This window comes from Cryptomeria japonica, chromosome 11, assembly GCF_030272615.1.
Source record: "Cryptomeria japonica chromosome 11, Sugi_1.0, whole genome shotgun sequence".
Taxonomy (NCBI): domain Eukaryota; kingdom Viridiplantae; phylum Streptophyta; class Pinopsida; order Cupressales; family Cupressaceae; genus Cryptomeria; species Cryptomeria japonica.
In genome coordinates, this window is record NC_081415.1 from 452,776,240 (window position 1) to 452,795,007 (window position 18,768).

An 18,768-nucleotide genomic window follows, 5' to 3' on the forward strand; every position below is an offset into this window, starting at 1 on the left:
ATATCAGCACAACTATCATTGCCCTGTATGTAGACTTCACATGACAACAACTCAAGACTTTCAACAGTTGAGGATTTATCCATCATTTCATTAATAGACAAATAATCATCGACAAGGGTCTTGGGTTTTAGACTCGGGAATTGAACATCTCTTCTTCTCATCTCTACATGGTAGCATAATTAAAGAAATTCATCATTGTCAGAGCTATCCCCGAGGACACCTTTCTCGGGCTCATCAAAAATATGGAGGAATGACAGTTGTTTTATCGATTGAGGGCTTATCACTTCAAAAAGAGGATTATTTCTCGTCTGGGCATCCTTATAGGATTTTGTAGGGTAATACAAGGGATTCAAAGGGTTCCATTTAAATCCTATCCCTTGTGTAAGGGACTTCTCTCTGGAAAAAGAAAAAAAATCTTCTTCTAATGTTATGTCCCGCACAAAGCTGACGAAGTTGATAAAAGGACCTTTAGACAAAGAATCCTTTCCCAGCTTGCCCATAGTCAGAACATGATTCATGCAAGTTGTACATGCCGACATCTGGTTGTCATATTCTAGAAGCATAGGATCAAACCTTAGGAGGATTTCATCCTCTCTTGCATATAGGAGCCCATCTTGGGGAGCGACTTGAGGCAGTTTTTCCTTCTTTTCAACTCCACCAAAAATGCTTATGAAATTTTCCACTTCAATCTCAATGATGTGACCTTTATCATCAACTATACCACATCAAAAGTCACTTTCAAAACCCTGACAGAACTAACTTGAAACATAATCCCTTTTAAATTCTTCTAATGTCTTCTACTCTTCAAAGGTACCTAGTAGTAGTTTTTCAGGCTTAACTTTACACTTTCCCTTAGTTTCCCTTGCTGGTCCCATAGCATGGGCATTTCACACAATGCAGTTCTGGAAATCCTTCCTTCTTTTCAAGTGTTAACCATGTATTAACTTAGGTTTAATTGAAAACCCTTCTCTGAATTTGTGCAAAAAGAGTCACCAGACTTCTTATCAAAAGACATTAAAAATATTTCCCAAGACACTAATTTTCATAAATCTTCTATTTTCATTTGATCCCCAGCAGAGTTGCCAAAAATCTGTTGGTTAATGGATTTATCACCTAACTCTATATTCTCACACCCATAAAGGTGACAAATGTAACCACAGTTGAACTAGTCTAAACAAACTAATTACTGACTGATTCTCTACTTATTTTACAAGGTGACAACTACCTTATGATGATATTCAATGAATGGAAATCAATTGAAATGATTTTAACCATAAAGCAAATAAGGAAAGAGCTTTTAACCAAAAAGCTTTGAAAAGGCATGCACAACATACAAATACTTTTTTAGATTTTCTAAGATTTTAAACAACTAGATTGCTACAAAATACCATTCAAAGACAATATTCTTGCATCAATAGAAAAACTGAAACCATTCATGACTTCAAATATAGATGCATCCACTCATAACCATTCAAAAGAACATAAAGCATTCACACACCATAATTCAAAGATTATGAATATCTGAAGCCACCAACAAATTTTCTATATTCATAACAGTAAACAAAAAAATGTCTAAAGAAGTTTTTGCTCTTAAGAGAAAAACAAAGTTTTCCCAGAAGATCCTTCAAGATCTACTAATCTACTTATTTATAGCTATTACCCCCTGTCTTTTCCATTTTTATGAAATTGTTACTATAGATAACGATCTTGAACATGACCATTCACAAAACAGAAAAAGATCTACTAAGCAACAAAGTCCAAATCACATCACAAGACCACGAAGCTATAAAGTCACTGGACTCAGGCTCCGACATTGGGTGTCGGGTGTTGTTCTGCAATCTGTTTGTCAATCTCCTCCGCTATTTCCTCTTCTTCAATCAGTGTCAGAAGGAAATCTGTAAAGTCTTCTTCATCGAGTATAGTTTCTCAGAAAAAAAGTCCATTAAGTCCATGATGATATCTTCCTACAATTCTTCAACATCTGACTATACCAGAGGGTCTTTCTTAGCTTTAAGCACCATCTTGTTGAAGCTAATTGTTCGGGTTTCTTCCCACTATGAGCTCGCCCTGCAAGCATTGTTTGTAATGTTTATCTTGCTGTGCAATCTTGTCTAATATGGTGATGACCCTCCTATGTTCATTGAAATCAGTTCATGCTTTCCATGCAAAGACCGTAACTGTCGAACTATATCCTCTTGCTCTTTCTCTGGCCAATTCAAATTTGGGTTATCAAATGACAACTCATCGTTATGAGGAAAAACCATTCCGATACATGCAAATCATGACATTTTCTTCCTTTAGCTATCTTTAATGATTTCTGTAAAAATGACAACATCAAATGAAGTAACGAATGCCACCACCTTTTTCATGTCCTTAGCTGTTTAATGGTCATTAATGATGGTACTTCATAAATCTCCCCTTGATTTTCTCCCTGGAAGAAATGCATGATGTGGCAACAAGAGTAGCAAAAGGAAGCAGTTATTCTTATCAACCTGATAGGTTTATTTAATTTTGGCGATGCCCAGACATGACCTATCTTTACCATCTCTCATGCTACCACCCCAAGGTATTGAAATAACTTGAAACTACATTCTAGAATATCCTTACTTAGAATGGAAGATATCCCTTAAAATATTGAGGAAGCTTAATATTCATCACAATGAGGAATATCAGAAAGTCAGGAGATCAGGCAAGTCGAAAATCATCAAACTCCTTTTGAAAGCGACCACAAGTCTGATTCCCTAGAGGTGCCAACTTTATGTAGACTTCCCCAAGTTAGTCGGGTGATCGGGCAGTTCTAGAAGTTATGAACCTCGGCCAGAAGTTAGGAAATTCAGAAAGGCTGCGACAAGAGGGAATGGGAAAAATAACGGAGGGAAACGACTTATCAAAAGTTTAAAAATTTATAGGTAACATGTTCATAATTTCAACATTTAAAATATAAGTCAACTTTAAACCCCTCAAGTCAACAAAATAGCCCAATGTTGTCAAATTCCTTATAAATGTGTGACAAATTACACCATTTTATAAAAGTTTAACTAGTGTTATATAAATACATATATGTATTGAATAGCCAAAAATATTCCAACTCTTTGATTCTCCAATCACAAAATTAATCTCATAATGAAATCACAATTTCAAAAAACCCTCTTTAGATAGATAAATTTGGGATAAAAATGACTTTTATTAGAAAATCCATGATCTCATGGATCTAAAACACCAAATAATTAATTAGAATAGTGTGAAAAAACATATCCTCTATATTGCATTGGTAATATTTTAGACCATCACTAAAGTGTATAACACTTTACAAAGATTAATTTCAATTTTTCTTATTACCAATTTTTCATCAAACTAGAACAAATTTAAAAGATTATATTTGAAACAATGGTAGGTTTGTATGAGTTAGTCATTACTTCCATTTGCTCTAAAAATGCAAATACAATATTTAGATGAATAATGAATGGTATAATAAGGCCCTTCACCAATTCTTTTGACATTATTTGATTATATGTCTTCCCCAATTACAATAGACAAATTAAAAAATAACACATTGTAGAAGTTCAAAAGGTTCTTGCACATAAATTGAAAGTGAACTTAGCCAAGTGTGTCTTTATTGTTTCTCATGTTCACTACTTCAAATACTTCATTGTTCATGAAGATTCTACATAGATATTGAACGTATCAATATTGCCATAAATTAAATTAAACTCTTTGTAGCTACACAAAACAACAATTTTGTGGGCTCACAATTTTTTTTATCTACAATTCATGTTGTGATCCTTTGATATCTACAGGCATTAAATAAAATTAGCTAAGTGAAATTTAATTGTTCTAGTGAATAATTGAACATCAACAAAAATTTGAAGAATTCAAATCTAAAATTAGATCTCCACATGTTCCTTTAGTAGATAACTATTAACCATTACTTTCAAATCAAGATATATCCATCGAATTTTACACTTGGGGCGATTATTAATTAATACAAATATTATGGTGTGTATTATTAGGAGATACACAATGACATTGTATAGTGGTACACAAATTGATTTAGTTATCAATGTGTGATGTATTGAAATACTATCTCTAATCATTTACTCTTATTACAAGTCTCTTTAATTCTTTCACCTAAACATTTATAAGGAGAATAAAAGCCATTTAAAGTGGATAACATACTTGTAATAGTTCTATTGAGTGCTCAAGCATAGGAAGGGAGATCATAATAGAGTAGCTCATGATTAGATTGCTTCTCATTGTACTTGATATTCTTTTGTCCATGTTCTTAAGATACCCAATTTTAAACTTTTATCATTAGTACCTCATGATTGGATTGCTCCAAAATGTATATCCCTCAATGTTCTCAATATGAAAATGATTTTCTCAATCAAAATTATCATATAGAAATCATAAATGTGATTCATATAGGTGTACACACAACTATTGAACATGATTGAATGTGGGGTACGAATATGATGACTCTGTTAACTTAGTTCTAATTTTTTCAAGCAAAGGCAAACAATAGGTGTTGTAATGAAACTTTCTAATATTGACTTTGAAAGTTTTAAAATTATGGTTAACATAGGCTGCAATCTATATCAAGTTTGATTGTTTTAGAAATTAATTTAAACACCACTCAGATAGTTGATTATGATAATGTAGACATCTAAAATTGTCCCACACTTACGAGAATTAATCTTACTAATTAGTCTTCTTAATTATTTAATTAATTCAATGTCATTCTTCTAATTTAACTTCATTCTTCTTATTCAGATTCAAATTTCCCTTATCATATAACTAAATAATTATTTAATTACCTAATTTTTCTTCAACTATAATTAAATAATTTTATTATTTATTTAATCATTTCATCGTGTCCTTTTAATTAAATAATCGTCATTATTTAATTAGATTTATCAAATTTCCATAGTCGAGTCCAACAACCAACTTCTCTTCCTTGACATCTTACTCAGTAGGAAATCGGATGGAACCTTTTCTCATCAAGTTTTTTTGTAAATCCACCCACACCAACCCCTATCTCCACTCTTCTTCCCAACACCACCCCACCCAAAAATATCATTCTCAAAACCTTAACCATGAGAGCCTTTCGCATTTGTGACGAAGAAAACTTACTCTAGGATTTGTCCTATCTTCATAAATTTTTCCTTTTGAATGGGTATAGCAATAAAATCATTTCTAGAACCTTCAACCAAACTAGGTCCAAGGTCTCCTCCAAACTTGGTTTATTCCAAACACCCGACTTACCTACAACTTCCCTCCCTTTCATCGAAGGCGTGTCCCACAAAATTTATAAAATCCTTTGCAAGAAAGGCCTTCCTTGTGCTTTCAATCCTTTCTCAACTATAAAAAACCTCATCCCTTTGTTGTAGTGTGTGTACCCTTGGTCTCCTTGTGTTGTGTAGCACAACACTCAGGTTTGTGACATGGATTAACCACCTCTTGTGGATTCTATAAGTCTAGTGGTTGTATTGGGCATCGACAGGTCAATATTTTGGTGCAACAACAACTGTACTTCTATCAAGTGGTATCAGAACCTGAGTCATAGTATCAAACCCCCTCGCTTGCGCTAAGGGGGGGGGGGGTTGCAAGGCATGCACCCTTGGTCTCCTTGTGTTGTGTAGCGCAACGCTCAGGTTTTTGACATGGCTTAATTGCCTACTGTGGATTCTATAAGTCTAGTGATTGTATCAGGAATTAACAGGTTGATCTTTTGCTGCAATGGCAACTACACATCTAACACCCTCCTCTCAAGGACCCTAAAGACATCTATCTCGATTTTGGCGTCTACAAAGTGGTATGTTCTTGTGGCATCCCCTACATAGGTGAAATTGGCCGCTCTTTCAAAACCATATTGAAAGAGCATGGTGTTGACATCAGACATGAACATGCCCTCAAATCAGCCCTTGTTGATCACTCATCTTCCACTAAGCACCATGTTTTCTTAGAAGACACCCAAGTCATGTCTAAAGAGGATAACCTCTTCACAAGAGAACTCAAGGAAGCCATCAAAATACACAACCAACCATCTAATATTAATAGAGATGAAGGATGGAATTGTATACACCTAAAAATGTTCTGAAGACAATTAATTAAATAAGCAATTATTTAATTAATCCCCCTTCCCAATTTAATTGAATTCATTAGCAATTTTATTAAATTCCCTCATTCATCTACTTATTAATAAATCTAAGGATTTATTTAACAGGTTCATTTCAATAGTCCCCTTTGATTAACTAATCTGAATTAATTAATCCTCCCCCCATTTATTATTCATTTTTTCTAATCCCCTAATTAATTAAAACAAATCAATTTATGAGTTGTTGAAAATTAATTAGCCTTTTCCTATTATTTGAATTTTTAAATTTAAATTACCCACATGCTTCCTAAATTCTAACCACCTAACCTGACCACCCTCTAACCTAAACCATTCAACCTAACCCTGGGTTAGACTAACCCTATCCTATCTTGCACATCCTAACCTCCTATGGTGTGGATATTCTCCCCTTGAGACACATGGCACTTATGCCACATGTTTCTTCTCTTGGACACTTGCCCTCTTATCCTTGACACTTGTCACCACAAAGATGACACGTGTCCCTCCCTCCAACCTCTTCTCCAACCTCCTCCAATTTCACCCTTGATATCTTCAGACTCAATCTTGATCGTTGATTCCTGCCACCTCACCCTTGGCCTTGGAAATCCTATAAATATCTCCCATTTTAGAGCACAAAGGATCCCATCTCATTTTCATCTTATGCATTGTTATTATAGGCAAATCCCATCTCATATCAATTTAGGCATTGTTACTATAGGCATATCTATTTTAGCATATCATTTAAGCATTGTTATTATAGGCAATTGCATCTTAGATCTAGCTTAATTTGATCATTTTCTAGCATAATTGTTGAATCATGTAGCTTAATCAATCTCTATTCTAGCTTAATTGCACCATCATCATAGTTCAAACATGTATATCATTAGCTTAATTAGCCTCTTGGATCAATCTAGCATAATCAATCTCATCTAACTTGCATATCATATCATTTTAAATCCTCCATCTAGGTGTAGTCAAGTCATTGGGTTTGCTTATCCCGATCTGAGAGCAAATCTACACTCGCATCTCTTAGGAGGCAATAGGTCGCTTTGTCATGGTTTATCTTTTATTTTATTTTAATTTGCTAACCATGCTTGTAATGATCGATTGAGTGTTTGTGTTGTAGCTGCAAGTACCCTACTTCACACACACGACATTTTGGCGCCCACTGTGGGGCAGGAAATCTAATTTTTTGGCCTCTCTCATCATCAAATCTTAAATCTCACGGGTTTGTGGTCGGACCTGATCCAGAATCTCGTCCAAGTACCTTTCCAATACCGTACGAGTTTCTTTGTGCACTTGTACGGGTATGTGAGAATACTCGTACGAGCAGGTGAGAATACTCGTACAAGTTTCTGCTTCTGTGTTTTCAAAACAAATTGAATTTTAGGGTTTTTATGCTTCAATTTGGCTATTACTAATGCTAACCCTGGACTGTTTGTGAGTTTTTGTAATGCCCCGCTAGGAACCTTAAAGGAAAACAACACAACTAGGCAACTAAAAGGTGAATTTTTTAAATTTTTTTAAAGATTAAGTGCATTAATTATAACCATTGCACGTTTAATAACACAACAGAAGTCTAACACATGATTTCCTAAGGGTTACCAACGAAGATTAATTCGTAGATTATATTAACATCATGGTTAATCCAATTGTCCATTTAATTAGATAAATTAAATGCTTAAGTTTAAAACCACACATACATCTAAATTCCATAATGAAAGAATCAAAGTATTCCAATGCATTTATTTATCCATAAACCATCTATACATAAGACCAAAGCAACTGAATTAACATACATTCCACTAACATACTATTACAATATCCATAATTACATGGCTTCCAAAAATACCACGGAACCCAAAAGTTACAATATCAAGGTTACATAAAAGTCTGATACAATGACCACAAGGTCTCAACTGAACAATGATCACGAACAAGAGTTGGTACATGAACCACGAACCAAGAAACACTAGCGAAGCCTTTCCTCGCCTGAAGATACAATCCAAAACATCCGATGGGAAGTGGCACTACCACCCGACCATGTGATTCCGAAATGGAACCACCCCACCGTGCTAGGAGATAGTAGAAGACCCTCAATCAAGCAAAATAAGACAAGTACGATAGAATTACAAGACTCCGCAAACATCCATGTGACTCAACTCATAAACTCTAGTGACTCTAAGGAGAGAGTGTCATCGCATGGCTTACCGTGGTTACCCTGGTAGGCCTCCATAAGTCCTGGCCCCCATCCTGGGTTATCCTGGTAACCTCTCCCAAACCTCTGGCTCCATCTAAGTCTCATGCGGACCCTACCAATCCTTTTGTGAAGACAAGGTAGTAAGTTTGCCATTCCAGGCCTTCTCACAACATTATGAGCCCTATACTAGCACTCACCTATGCACGAGGTACATTATCTTAATTAATATTTAATCTACCCACCCCCTAATCAATTATTAGGTTATCACTTCTTAACTGACTTTCGACGGGTTATCCTGCCATTCACTTCGGGCGCGGCCCCCGATCGAAAGCCACTCTCTCTCATAGGACACTAATAGGAAAGGTCTCTCTACAAGAACTCTATAGCAAAACAAACAACCATTTCTAATCCTGACAAATCACAGGTGAAGGATACACAATCACTAACCCAGGATTGACCATTTTGGAACAAAACACACAATGGCTCACATCAACAAGGTTATACAACAACACCTGACCAAGGAGATATAATAACATATGACATAATGACAACTCAACCAGAATTACAACGAAATTAAGCTTGACTGCAAATACCATTTACACAAGATCCTAATACAGGCAATCTTTTCTTAAAACGACCAAAAGCATAAATAACTTGCAATTAAAGATTTTCTAGAAAATAAGAAAATACAACTATATTAATACAAATAAATCAATGTTGTCATTTGTCTGATAAGGTTAAATAAAATCACATAAAAATTAATCTCCTAATGTATTTCCAAGCATAAATATAGAATCTAAAATTCTAAGCTTTTCCGGAAATAACCAAACTCTAAATTATATATATATATATATATATATATATATATATATATATATATACACCTATAATCACATTACAAAATATATATATAACCATATGAATTAATTTTCACAGTATTAAAATAATACTAGATAACATAATACCCATAATAAAATAAACTTATATATGAATACACACACACACACACACACATACATATTTATATATATACACACATATATATAAATATATCATATTTATAATGAATTAATTTAAAAATCAAATTTAATAACCTACACAAAAATCCAAAATTTTCATATTTCGGTTTGCACGAATTATAACTGGGATAGCAAATTTAATATTACCCTGCTACGTACGGTAGCACACTGCTACCAGATGGTAGCACTGCTACCTTACGATAGTAGATGCTACCACTGGTAGCATACTACTGTACGGTAGCCGTACTACTATCGGTAGTGGCTACCGATTGGTTTTTTAAAATTTTTTTTTAAAAATTCACAATAACCTAAAAAATCAATAAATTTAATTTTCAACCAGAATTTATTTCCAAACCAATTTATTTCCAGGGAAATTAATCAATACATAATTTCTCCAAAATAATATAATAAAATAATTTCCCTTAACTTTTAATAACACAATAAATTTAATTAATGATTAAATTTATTTCTATAATAACTAATAATATCATAGAGATACACAAATATTAAAAACGACTGCCATAGCCAAATGTCAAAACAAAAATCAAACAAGAGGAAATGATTTCTCTGGTAAATCCCATTCCTCCCAAATCTTGCAATTTTCATGCACAATAAAATCTTGACAAAATTTGCCATAATAACTTTTCCCAATCTTCTCAAAATTTTAATCTAAAAACACCCAGAAAATAACTTCTTTCCATAAACCAAAAATTAACTTCAGGAATGGGCTTTAGCTAAAGAACAAGAAATAATCAGACAAGATTTTAGATTTGACAAACATCTTAACATACACATCATTCATAAAGAAGAAAGAAAAAATATATTTTCTTTAAAACAAACAATCAAACGAAGCCGCCCAACCTGGTATAGCTTTCCTGGAAGAAATTGGTAGAAGAGAACCAATCCTTCAACAAGCTTCCAAGTAAATTTCTCTTCACCTAAATCCCTGACCTGTTTCCCGTGTCCCCCAAAAATAAAGACCCATTCCCCTTTTTAAACTAAAATTCTAGGTTGCATATATTTTTTTCCCCAAAAACCCTAATATTTAATTTTAGTAATAAAAACAATTTTATTTTATTTTCTAATTTTCTAACAAAGGATAAGTTAACATGCAATAATTAAAAATCATTTTTCTTTTTTTTCTTTTCTCATGCAAATTAATTAATTTTCTAAATAAAGAAATTAAAGCAATACTTTAATTCTAATTAATTCTTTTATTCATTTATTTATTCTTTTATTCTTTTATTTATTTAAAATTCTAGGAAACAATAAATGAAATTAATCTAATTTATTTTTCACTAAAATTTAAATAAAATATATTTCTAATATCATGCAGCTTGCAACTTAATTTAATAATTTCTTTTAATTAATTAAATGTATAATCTCAATGCATAAAATACATAATCCAAAAATACCAACTATGAGATAACTCCATAAATTTAATTAATTAATTAAAACCACTAAACACATAAACTGAACAAACCCCAAGCAAAGACTCAGAAAAAGTCAAACGACAATACACGAAGGCCAAACAAACTAACAAGATGACCAACTAATGACACTCACACGAGTGTAATTGAGTAAAATAGGGTCAACTACTACCTCCTCCACTTCCATCGGAAAATATAAGGCACATTCAAACCTGTGAAGCCAGGTGGAGACGATACCCCGTACCTACCCGGTACTTGTACCTGCAATATCCTGCATCACTGAACCACACATGCATATATACAATATAGAAAACATGATATACACACCGATGAAGGAGAATCGTGATGTTCCCTGTCTCACCAAAATGAGTGAAGGAAAATCGTCCCCTTGCATCCAATACACTCACAGACACACAACATATAATTTCACATTGCATAGATAAAGTAAAGTGTCAGTACATAGCAATAATCCATAAAATGCCATAAATCATAAGTACTGAAATACTCCAAATAAATTATGCATCTCATATCCAGATAAAGCATGAAATAATGTCATAAAAGTATAAATAACACATCATGGTAATGTATCCACTAAAAGTAAACAATAATAAAATATGAGTCTAATAAGCTCAAACGAGTAGGGGTACTACATTCTCCCCCCCAAAACTAGGCTTACTCCTGGAAGCCTAAAATAAATAAGAATACAACTCTCTCATCTTCGCTGCATCCTCCCAAGTCGTTGAGGTCTCATCATTTGGGTCCCATAGGACCCTTGCCTGGTCGATGGTACGACCCCTGAGGATCAAATCCCGACACTGAAGAATGCGCACGAGCTCCATGGAAAGATGCCCATCCTCGACCTGCAAAGAGTTTCAATCAAGAACATGTGTCACATAAGGATGATAAGGTCAAAGAACTGAAACATGAAAGACATCGTGGATGCGGGATAGAATCGGTGGCAAGGCAAGATGGTAGGCAACGGGTCCTATCCTCTCAAGGATCTCAAAAGGCCCAACAAACCAAGGTGCCAACTTAGAACCCTTTCCATAACGAATCAGACTCTTCCATGGATGCACTCTTAAGAACATGCAGTCGCCAACAAAAAAATGATGATCTTTCCTATGAGCATCTGCATACTTCTTCTGCCTATCTTGTGTAGCTACCAAATGCTCACGAATCTGCTCTACCTGCTGCTCGATCTCGCAAAGAATATCTGGTCCTATAAGCACCTTGTCCTCTAGCCAATCCCAACTCAAAGGAGTGCGGCAAGGATGACCATACAATGCTTGAAAGGGGAACATACCTATGGAGCTATGATATCCATCATTATAAGAAAACTCCATTAGATAGATATAATCCTCCTAGCGCTACTGCTGGTCCATAACATACATGCGAAGCATGTCCTCCAAAACCTGATTCACTCGCTCTGTCTGGCCATCTGTCTCTGGGTGATAAGCTGAACTAAAGTTCAACTGAGTCCCCAAAGCATGCTGAAGTGAGGTCCACAATGCTGAGGTAAAGATAGGATCTCTGTCAGAGATGATCTGCCTCAGAATCCCATGCAATATCACTACATCTTCCAAGAAGACTCGTGCCACCACTGCTGCCGTATAGGAAGCTTGAATAGGAACAAAATGAGAAACCTTAGTCAATCTGTTAACTATGACCATGATAGCATCATGACGACATGAAGAGACACATAAACCAACAATGAAATCCATGGAAATGATATCCCATTTCTAATCCGGTACCAAATTAGGCTGTAAAAGCCCTACTGGGTGCTGATGCTCTGCCTTCACTTGTTGACACTCTAAACACTTCGACACAAAATCAGAAATGTCGCATTTCATACCAATCCAATGATAAATCTATCTAAGATCTGCATGTATCTTCTTGACACCTGGATGTGCCAAATAAGGTGCACGATGGGCCTCAGCCATGATCAAAACACGAAGACCCTCCAAAGCAGGTACATAGATCCGTCCATGATGACGAAGAAGTCCATCTGCCTCAAGGTTATATCCAAAAAATCTACCCTCTAAAGGCCTTTCAGACTTTATCATGGCTCTAACATCCTTATACCAAGTATCCTAAGGAAGAACTCCAAGAATTCTCTTTCTCAAGTCTACTCCAAGGGACAATGCTGAAACTTCATGCCGCCTACGAATCAAAGCATCTGCCACTACGTTCTCTTTCCCTTGAATATAATGAACCTCAAAATCATACTCGCAGAAGAATTCCATCCATCTCCACAATCGAGCATTCAAGTTTGGCTGCGTGAATATATACTGCAGACTGTGGTGATCACTATGCAGCTCAAACTGATGCCCTAACAGGAAATACCACCATGTAACCAAAGCATGAACTACAACTACCAACTCTAAATCATGAACTAGATAGTTCAACTCATGGTTCTTGAGTTTGCGAGACTCATAAGCAACCACACGTCCATCCCGCACAAGCACTACACCTATACCTTCCAAAGAGGCATCTATGCATACCATAAAATCTCTAGATGGATCAGGAACTGCCAAAATCAGAGCACTGACAAGGAGTTCCTTCAAGGTCTGAAAATCTGCCTCACACTGCTCTGACCAAACAAACTTCTTCCCTTTCCTCTAAAGAGAAGTAATCGGGTGTCCTATCCGGGAAAAGCCTTCAACAAAGCAATGATAATATCTGGCCAAACCCATAAAACTCCTAACTTCTAAAACATTGGTCAGTGTTGGCCAATCAATAATGGATTGGATCTTTGAAGGATCCACAGATATACCTTCTCTCGAAACTACATGACCAAGATAGTTCACCTCAGACTGGAAGAAGTCACACTTCACCGAATTGGCATAAAGTTGATTCTCCCTTAAGCACTGCAATACCTAACGTAAGTGACCCTCATGCTCTTCCATAGATCTAGAATAAATTAGAATGTCATCCAAGAATACAATGATAAAATAATCAAGGTAGGTGCAAAAAACCCCATTCATGAGGCTCATGAAAACTGAAGGCACGTTCGTCAACCCAAATGGCACCACTGTGAACTCATAGTGACCATAACGAGTATGAAATGTTGTCTTATGAATGTTGCATCCTGAATGTGCAACTGATGGTATCCAGATTTCAGGTCAATCTTAGAGAACACCTTGGCTCCCTTAACCTAATCAAAAAGGTCATCTATACAAGGCAATGAATATCTATTCCGGATGGTCACCTTATTCAGCTGTCGGTAATCAATGCATAACCGAAGAGAACCATCCTTCTTCTTAACGAAGATAACAGGCACACCCCAAGGAGAAACACTAGGATGAATGAATCCCTTGGCCAAAAATTCCTCTATCTGCAACTTCAACTCACTCAACTCCTGAGTAGTCATCCGATATGGAGCTCTCGAAATAGGTTTTGCACCAGGAACCAAATCAATGCAAAAATCTATGTCTCGTTTCGGAGGCATACCAGGAATATCCAATGGAAACACATCAGCATACTCTCTAAGAATAGGGTTACTATCAAGAGTGATTTGTCGACTCTCTGACTCATCCACATCATCAATAGTAACTACAAAAAGTTGACACCCTCTACGCATGCACCTCTTAAGTTGCATAGCAGAAATCATACGTAGGGATATTGGTCTCTAAACTCCAAAAATCTCCACTTCTCTGCCAAGGTCATCTAAACACTCCACTATCTTCTTGCGATAATCTACACGAGCACTGTGAGATGATAGCCAATCCATCCCCAACACAACTCCATAAGAACCCAACGGAATGACTCGAAGGTCAACTGAAGTAACTATGGTTCCTAGGTCCAACTCACAACTGGGAATAAAGGCATCTACAGAAACATGGACACCTATAGCCAACTCTACTTGCTACCTATCTACCTGCTTAGCGGATGCGAGTCCGCACTGCTCCACAATGGATGAAGAAATGAAAGAATCTGAAGCACCAAAATCAAAAAGTACAAAGATAGGGATTCCATGCAACATACCTACTGCCTCAATAACTGCACCCTGATGATCAGCTTGGTGGTCATCCACCGCTGCAAACACTCTATGGGATCTCCCTACATCTCCCATTGTAGGCTCTGATGTTGTTGGCCTTTGACTACCTGTATTGTGGAAACACTGAGGTCACTGCACGGATCTGTGACCAAATTGCCCACAAGAGAAGCAAGCTCCTCTATTACTTGTCAGCCCACTAGACTGCTGGAAACTTCCCTAACTAGGGGCATGAGATGCACTCTGCGAGGATTGCCCTGTAGGGCCCTATTTGCCCTTCTGGCAATTCCTGTTCTTCTTATATTGAGAGTTGCCACCTTGTTGGCCCTGGAACTGTTTCGGTTTCAACGGTTGTTGTTGCTGCTGTCCACCCTTAGTGGGTGCATGAGGAGTCCTAAATGGTGCAGCTGACTGGGACTGATTTCCCCAAGCTCTATTCCCACGGGAAGGTGCACTCCCTATCTACACACCTGACTAACCACCAAGTGCACGACTAAGGTTCAACTCAACCAATCTGGCTTTCGCCCTGACTATCTCAACTAAAGGTGGCTCAAACACCCTCACTCCTCCACTGATGCGGTCATTCAAACCTCTCAAGAAGCGCTGAACAAGCATAGCCTCATCATTACCAATCTTGGCATACTATTTGAACTCATAGAACCTATGCTCATACTGGTCTACTGTCATACCATACTAACGCAAGGCATAAAACTCGTCTGCCTGAGTCTGGCTCCACTAAGGTGAGAGAAATCGTGCCTTGAATCTCTCCAGAAATAGCTCCCATGTTATGGTGTTAATGCATAAACTGATGTTCTCCTCCTCTAATCTCCAGTAGATCGAAGCAAAACTATTGAGACGCATAATAGTACATCTTGCCTTGGTGTTGCTACTATATGGGAATATAGTGAAACACTCGTCCAAATCGATAAGCCAGGTCTCTGCCTCGAGACCAGTACCCATACCATCAAAGTAAGGAGGGTTGGACCTCATCAAGTCCTTTATGTGACCCAAAGAAGGTGGATCTCGGTCAATTGGAATCTCTCTCCTCTTGGGTGATCTCTCCCTCTCTCTCTCCTCTGGAACCTGTTGATGTGACTCCTCAACTTGAGCATGAATAGGCTGCTCAAACTCAGGCATGTGGCCTAACCTAGCCAGAACCTTCTGAAACATCTGTCTCAGCTCTTCCCTTTCAGGAACTTGCTCTCCTGCATGCTGAGAATCCTGATGAACAGATTGTTTCGGCTCAACACTCACATGAGTGGGTGGTGGTGAAGGACTGTGATGGTCAGAACCACGACCCCGTCCTCCACCTCTGCCTCCCTTGCAACCACCTGTACGACCACCTCCCCTAGATTTCCTAGCCATGACCTAGCACCACAAAAGAGAAAACAGTTAAGATCTACGGAAAGGATAAGACGAGAAACACAAAAATTAATACCTAAGCAAGATGGTCAACTGAAAGGCTCACTACAAACCTAGAGTACCCAGTGTTGAAACATGGGCTCTGATACCAAATGTAATGTCCCACCAGGAACCCTAAAGGAAAACAACACAACTAGGCAAATAAAGGGTGAAATATATATATTTTTAGATTAAGTGTATTAATTATAACCATTGCATGTTTAATAACACAACAAAATTCTAACACATGATTTCCTAAGGGTTACCAATGAAGATTAATTTGTAGATAATATTAACACCATGGTTAATCCAATTGTCCATTTAATTAGATAAATTAAATGCTTAAGTTTAAAACTACACATACATCTAAATTCCATAATGAAAGAATCAAAGTATTCCAATGCATTTATTTATCCATAAACCATCTATACATAAGACCAAAGCAACTGGATTAACATAATATTACAATATCCATAATTACATGGCTTCCAAAAATACCACAGAACCCAAAAGTTACAATATCAAGGTTACATAAAAGTCTGATACAATGACCACAAGGTCTCAACAGAACAATGATCATGAACAAGAGCTGGAAGCCTTTCCTCGCCTAAAGATACAATCCAGAACATCTGATGGGAAGTGGCACTACCACTCGACCATGTGATCCCGAAATGGAACCACCCCACTGTGCTAGGAGATAGTAGAAGACGCTCAAGCAAGCAAAATAAGACAAGTACGATAGAATTACAAGACTCCGCAAACATCCATGTGACTCAACTCACAAACTCTAGTGACTCTAAGGAGAGAGTGTCATCGCATGGCTTACGTTGGTTACCCTGGTAGGTCTCCATAGGTCTCGGCCCCCATCCTGGGTTATCCTGGTAACCTCTCCCGAACCTCCGACTCCATCTAAGTCTCATGCGGACCCTATCAATTCTTTCGTGAAGACAAGGTGGTAAGTTTTCCATTCTAGGCATCCTCGCAACATTATGAGCCCTGTAGTAGCACTCACCTATGCACGAGGTACATTATCTTAATTAATATTTAATCTACCCATCCCCTAATCAATTATTAGGTTATCACTTCTTAACTGACTTTCGACGGGTTATCCTACCATCCACTTTGGGCGTGGCCCCCGCTCGAAAGCCACTCTCTCTCATAGGACACTAACAGGAAAGGTCTCTCTACGAGAACTCTATGGCGAAACAGAAAACCATATCTAATCCTGACAAATCACAAGTGAAGGATACACAATCATTAACTCAGGATTGACCATTTGGAACAAAACACACAATGGCTCACATCAACAAGGTTATACAACAACACCTGACCAAGGAGATATAATAACATATGACATAATGACAACTTAACCAAAATTGCAACGAAATTAAGCTTGACTGCAAATACCATTTACACAATATCCTAATACAAGCAATCTTTTCTTAAAACAACCAAAAGCATAAATAACTTGCAATTAAAGATTTTCTAGAAAATAAGAAAATAAAACTATATTAATACAAAGAAATCAATGTTGTCATTTGTTCGATAAGGTTAAATAAAATCACATAAAAATTAATCTCCTAATGTATCTCCAAGCATAAATATAGAATCTAAAATTTTAAGCTTTTCCGAAGATAATTAATTATATATATATATATATATATATCATTTTTATAATAAATTAATTTAAAAATAAAATTTGATAACCTGCACAGAAATCCGAAATTTCCATATTTCGGTTTGTGCGAATTATAACTAGGATAGCAAATTTAATATTACCCTGCTACGTACGGTAGCACACTTCTACCTTATGGTAGCAGGTGCTACCGCCGATAGCATACTACCGTACGGTATTCGTACTACCGTCAGTAGTGGCTACCAATTGTTTTTTTTTTTAATTTTTTTTTTTTTAAATTCATAATAACCTAAGAAATCAGTAAATTTAATTTTCAACCAGAATTTATTTCCAAACCAATTTATTACCAGGGAAATTAATCAATACATAATTTCTCCAAAATAATATAATAAAATAATTTCCCTTAACTTTTAATAACACAATAAATTTAATTAATGATTAAATTTATTTCTATAATAACTAATAATATCATAGAGATACACAAATATTAAAAAGGACTGCCATAGCCAAATATCAAAACAAAAATCAAACAAGAGGAAATGATTTCTCTGGTAAATCCCATTCCTCCCAAATCTTGCAATTTTCATGCACAATAAAAATCTTGACAAAATTTGCCATAATAACTTTTCCCAATCTTCTCAAAATTTTAATCTAAAAACACACATAAAATAACTTCTTTCCATAAACAAAAAATTAACTTTAGGAATGGACTTTAGCCAAGAACAAGAAATAATCAGACAGGATTTTAGATTTGACAAACATCTTAACACACACATCATTCATAAAGAAGAAAGAAATAAAATATTTTCTTTAAAACAAACAATCAAACGAAGCCACCCAACCTGGTATAGATTTCTTGGAAGAAATTTGTAGAAGAGAACCAATCCTTCAACAAGCTTCCAAATAAATTTCTCTTCACCTAAATCCCTGACCTGTTTCTCGTGTCCCCCAAAAATAAAGACCTATTCCCCTTTTT